Here is a 6206-nt window from a genome sequence, read left to right as displayed (position 1 = left end):
TGAAAGAATGAAAACATTCACGCATGTTTTAAAAGTCTATTATTGATTATTTCTTCTTTTATTGTGGTACATTGAAATTTGGAAGACCCCGAAGGAAACTATCTCACTCTTTGGACAGAAACGTCCATCTCATCTGCATGAAGAAGATCTAAAAGAATATTGATTATTTCTTGAAGACTACCATCTTCACAACATAACATATAATAGCAATTATTTTCTCAAATACAAATACTACACAATTTTTACATTATTATGCATGCTAAATTAAATAAAAAATTTACCACATAACCACAAATCCTAATAATTAACCAAACAAATACACCTTGATATACATTATTTAGAATCAAACAAAGCCACTATTTAAAATAAAAAATAAAATATGAAACAAAAAATAACCAAACAAGTAGTCTGAAACAAAAACAAAAATTAACTTTAAAAATATGCATAGATTTTAACAATGACAAATTATCTTATTATTGTGTCTATGGCATATATATGTATGATTCTAAAGAGAGAAACTAGTAGGTTGGTTAAATGAGATTTGAATGTGAGTCAACAATATAACGAAGACATAATTTGAAATGGGGGAGAACTGGAAAAGTTGAGAAGATGAAGAAGTTTATAGCTTAGCATGTAAGATTAATTTAAGTGAGAGGGGGCCCAAATATCTTAAATGGACAACAAAATTTTAATATTCTATATAATATTTTTAAAATTTTAATATTATATATAATATTAAAAAAAAGAGTTAATTCCATTTTTGGTCCTAGATTTATAGGTGACATTCCATTTTAGTCATTTTTTATCAGAACATCCACTTTTAGTCCTAGTATTATCGTGATATGACCAGTTTTGGTCCTCTGTCAACAAAATCGTTGAAATTTCGTTAAATACAAGAGCATTTAGATCTTTTTTATATAAAGTAGGTTGACCCACTATATTTTTTATGTTTATTTTTTTTAAAACAATTCATAATTGAAGATCAAAATGTCGTTGTATTTAACGAAATTTAAACTATTTTGTTGATAGAGGACCAAAAATGGTCATGCCACAATAATACTACGACCAAAAGTGAATGTTTTGATAAAAAAAAAAAAAAGACTAAAAGTGAATTGACACATATAATTCTAAAAAAAAAAAATTAGGAATGGGGTTGGGGGGGGGGGGGTAAGGACGTCCCCCATAAGATACACTTACCTCCGCCCCTGGGTTCGAGTAATTAGATTCCACATGCATACATACATATATGTGCAAAAAGCTCCAATAGTAATTTCGATCAATTCTTTGCTTTCTTTGTTTAATATGTATCAACTTTAAGATTGGAATATAATAAAGATTTCTTCTTTTCTATTTTTGTCATGCACACTTAATCCAACTCAGATATATAGGGATAGCAACGGGGCGGGGCGGGGGCGGGGAGTATACATCCCCGGCGGGGAATTGGAAATAGTCCTCATCCCCGTCCCCGCGGGAAATTAGGCGGGGACAGGGATTCTCCGTCTCCGATTAACTTTTAGTTAAAATTTTAAATTAGTATAATTTTTAGTTAAAAAAAATTAAAAACTTAAGTCTTAATTATATATATATATATATATAATTATAATTATAATGCCACTGTATTGCAGTGGCATTACATAGTTTATATACATTACTTTAATACACTGGCATTACAAGTTCATTACATAGTTTAATACGTAGTATATATAATGCCACTGTATTACAGTGGCATTACATAGTTTATATACAAAATATACTTTAATACACTGGCATTACATAGTTTATATACATTACTTTAATAGAGTGGCATTACATAGTTTATAACTTTATATATATTACTTAGTTTTTACATATATTAATTATTATTCGGGGACGGGGACGGGGCGGGGCGGGGATCGGGGATCGGGGATCCCCGTCGGAGACGGGGTAAATTGCCATCCCTACAGATATATGCATTCGCTGCCAAAAGTTGGGCTAGCGGAATAACACTAATCCATCATAGTACCGTAGTACGTCTTATTCCATCATAGTACGTCTTTATTATTGGTCACCAAACCAATTACTCGACTAGGCTAGAGTTGTTACATTAGCCATTTTATATCGACGAATATGAAAGAAATTGCACAAATAATACACTACATAAGCATATATGCCAAATTAACGGTTATGAAAGAAATTGCACAAATAATACACTACATAAGCATATATACCAAATTAACGAGATCCTTATTAGAACAGTACGTAGTTCTGAGAATGATATTATTATTGATCTGATGATGTGTATTGAAATACGTAGAAAAAATAGCATAAAATAACATTTTAAGTGGTTATTTTGTGGTCAAAATATATGTGGGTCCACTTTCAATTTGGGTCGAGACAAAGTGGATTAGGATTCTTGGTAGTTAGATGAAGAGATTGATATATTGTAAGCTCAAAATAGATAATGAGTGAATAGAAAATTGGTTCTCAAAGTAGACCCATTTGAGTTGAAGAAATGGAGGGAAAACTTTAAAGTAACTTTGTCCCACATTGGTTTAGAAAGTGGGTTTGCACAACTATTTATACAAGAGTCTTTCTAAGGCTTATTGAATTGTATAGCATAGAGGCTTTTTTTCGTGCGCAGGGGTGAAGCGAGACACGGGAACGTGCCTTCGGAGAAAGGGAACAAGTTGAACAAGTTAAGTATTCCATAACATATAGTTTGAGAAGTATATGAGTGGGGTCACCAGTCCATGGCTACGCAACAACTAGCTTACCTTTTCTTTTCTTTTTTTTTTTTTTGCTTTTCTTTTCTTTTTTTTTTCTTTAATCACAAAGTAATGTTTATCTAATGCACACTCTTAAATAATAACTGCGAGTTTTATTTTTCAAAAAAAATAATAAATATTGAGTTCCTTTAGATTTGGGTAATTAGACTCAGCAATAATTTCCATTCTCCTTTCTTTGTTTAATATCAACTTTACGACTGGAATATAAAAAAATATTATTCTTCGTTTCTACTTTTATTATAAAAGATTTATTCTTCTTTTCTAGTTTTGTCACGCATACTCACTTACTCACATATACGCATCCATAGATGGAAGCTTGAGTGTGTATAGGGGTGGAAGTGCGGAACTAAGGTTTAAACTAAATGTACAAACAATTTATAAATTATATAAATTTAACAAAAATTATTCAAATGTTGTTATTTGTTTGTGTGTATAACTAATCATTATCAATTACTCATATTTAGCCATTTAGGGTATAGCCTGATTGGTGAAATATCCCGTACATTATATATATATATATATATATATATATATATATATATAGAAGATTGTTTTTTAATTTAGAAGATTAGAAGATTTAAGAAGATTATTTTTATTTTTAATTTATAGTAATAATAAGTATTATTATTATTTATTAAAAATTAAATTTAACATAATATATTATTTTGTAAAAAATATGTGGAAGCCACATCAACTTGAAAAATCCAATCATCAAGTTGTTGACCTTTAACTTGAAGACAACCTACAAATAGTGCTAATTCCATTTTTTTTTTTTTGGTAAGTTTGAGGTTCTAATTGAAACTTTTTGAAGTTAAAGGGTTTAATTGCACAAATAAGTATAGTTTGAGAGCTTATTTGACTCTTATCTCTAAATATTTTATTTCACAATGAATAATACTCAAGAAAATGCAAACTCATAGAACAGAAAACATACATAGTACAAACTACAAAGAAAGACATAAGGAACATGGAAAAACTAAAAAAAAGAAATACAACAGAATAATTAAATAAAGAAGAACCGATCAACAAAAAAAAAAAAAATCATCTCCCATCGGGATGAGACCTCCAAACCTCTTGACCTCTTCCACTCTGATCCATAATTTTTGTAGGAGACAACCCGCTCGACCTCACTATAGGGAAACTAAAGTAAGACTCCGTTCCTAGATCTATTGCAGAGCTAAATCACAAGTTACATAATCAAACCACTGGTTAGACCCGCCCTAACCTTAACATTTTGGATATGGTGGCGGCAGGCTACTATACATTTTATTTAATGGTCCTTACATAACTCAAAAAAACGAAAATGGGAATGAGGAAGCCTAAGATTAAATCAGCAATAGCAAGAGGACGCAAAGGTGCTAAAGTGGCATACATTACACATAGGAATGCAATTACTACTCCGAAACATGAAAAAGCAAGCAATTTACCCTGCCAAGATTTCAGCTTTTCCACATTTTCAAAGATCCTCCAGTAATATGAGGCTTCACTCACCATCGCAATGTGAACGACAATGGAGCAAAAAGAGGATATGAAAGCAAGAGTATTAGTAATAATAAATGCTTTAAAAGTTGTATTTCGTAACAATAAAGGGTACCCTTTTTCTTGATGGTATCCTCCTAGCACTGCAATACCGGCTGCAAAGGTCATGGTTAATATCAATGTTACCACAACGATGCTTGTTTTTCCCCTTCCTATCATAGCTTCAACTCTCTTTTCCTCACTGGGAATATTAAATCCGTGTTCAGGATTATTAGAGGAAAAAATATAAAGTCAGTTTTGATCTTGAAGTTAGTTAGAAGAGGTTAGAGGAAGTTAGTGTTTGTTACTTCCCGCCTATTAGCTTCTAGCTTCTGTTATATACCCTGTAACGCAGCAAAGTGAAGTATGTAGAAAACAGATCAATAACAACAATTCTTTTTTTCACTTGTTCACTTTTACTTTCGTGTTATGGTATCAGAGCCTTGAGGGTCATGGCTTGGACAGGAAACACAAGCACAGTCAGACCTCAAGCATTGCATCCAGAAACCACAGCACCTGCACCGGCGGTCTTTGCGGCGGCTCCGGCGACCAATGTAAAAGCAGTTTTTGATCCCAACGACTCGGCGAGTCCCTTTTTCTTGCATCCGAACGAGAATCCTTCTCTTGTTCTCATTTCTGAAGTTCTAAATGGACGAAATTATCACCCCTGGGCTAGAGCAATGGAGATGGCCCTCCTCTCAAAGAACAAGCTAGGGTTCGTAGATGGAACCGTGGCGATGCCGGACGTCAATGACATCAAATTTCCTTACTGGAAAAGGTGCAATAACATGGTCTCAGCCTGGATAACGCGATCTCTCTTACCTGAGATTGCTCAAACGGTTCTCTGGGCAGGAACTGCAGAGAGAATTTGGAAGACTCTGAAGTCGCGATTTAGCGAGGCTGACATCTTTCGCGTCTCGGATCTGCACGCTGAAATCCATCAGGTTCGACAGGGAGATCTCAGTACGGGAGCATATTTCGCAAAATTGAAACTCATGTGGGACGAATTACTGGTCATAAGGCCTCTCCCTACATGCAATTGTATACGAAGATGCGATTGCGGATTATTGGACAAATTACAAACGCAACTGGATAGTGATAACCTCTCTGTCTTCCTGAGAGGGCTCAACGATAGCTATGCCTCTGTGCAGTCACAGATCATGATGATGAAGCCTTTGCCTTCAGTTGATGAAGCCTTCTTGATGGTTCAACAGCAAGAAAGAAGGTTCAATAATGGAGAACTAGGCTATGTGTCTCAACCCGCAGACAATCTGAATACGGGTAGTGTATTCTTGAGTTAAGCCACAGGCAGTAACTCAGGAGCCAAGAAATTCTACTCCAATGGGAACAAGAAGCCTATTTGTACCTATTGTGGATTCACTGGGCACATAGCTGAGAAATGCTATAAGAAGCATGGGTACCCTCCCGGATGGAAACCAAGAAACAGAAATGCAGGAGCAGTTAACCAGATCCAAATAAGTGGCCATACTCCCTTGGAAGATACTGTCTCACTATCTCAAAGTGAGTACATGATGCTTAAGCAACTATTGCAGAAGGAAGTTTCCACTCAGAGTTCACCTCTGGACATGGGAATCACACCACAAGCCAACTTGATAGCTGCAAACTTCATTCCCAATGCTCAGTTTGAAGGTATTTACTCTCCATCTTCTATGATAAGAAAGTGCCTTGGATCTTGGATAGTGGGGCTACCCATCACATTGTATGTAGTCATAATATGTTGACAGAGGTTAAGAGAGTACAAGGCATGCATGTTGAACTTCCTAATGGCAGTAGGATTGCCATCACACACATAGGAACAATTGTTGTGTCAGAAAATCTTGCTTTGCAGAATGTGTTTTGTGTGCCTGAATTCCATTATAATTTGGTGTCTGTCAGTGAACTGATAAGAAACTCCAAGTGTAA

The sequence above is a fragment of the Ipomoea triloba genome, chromosome 15 (assembly GCF_003576645.1).
Source record: "Ipomoea triloba cultivar NCNSP0323 chromosome 15, ASM357664v1".
NCBI classification, from domain to species: domain Eukaryota; kingdom Viridiplantae; phylum Streptophyta; class Magnoliopsida; order Solanales; family Convolvulaceae; genus Ipomoea; species Ipomoea triloba.
Note: the sequence above shows the minus strand (reverse complement) of the source record.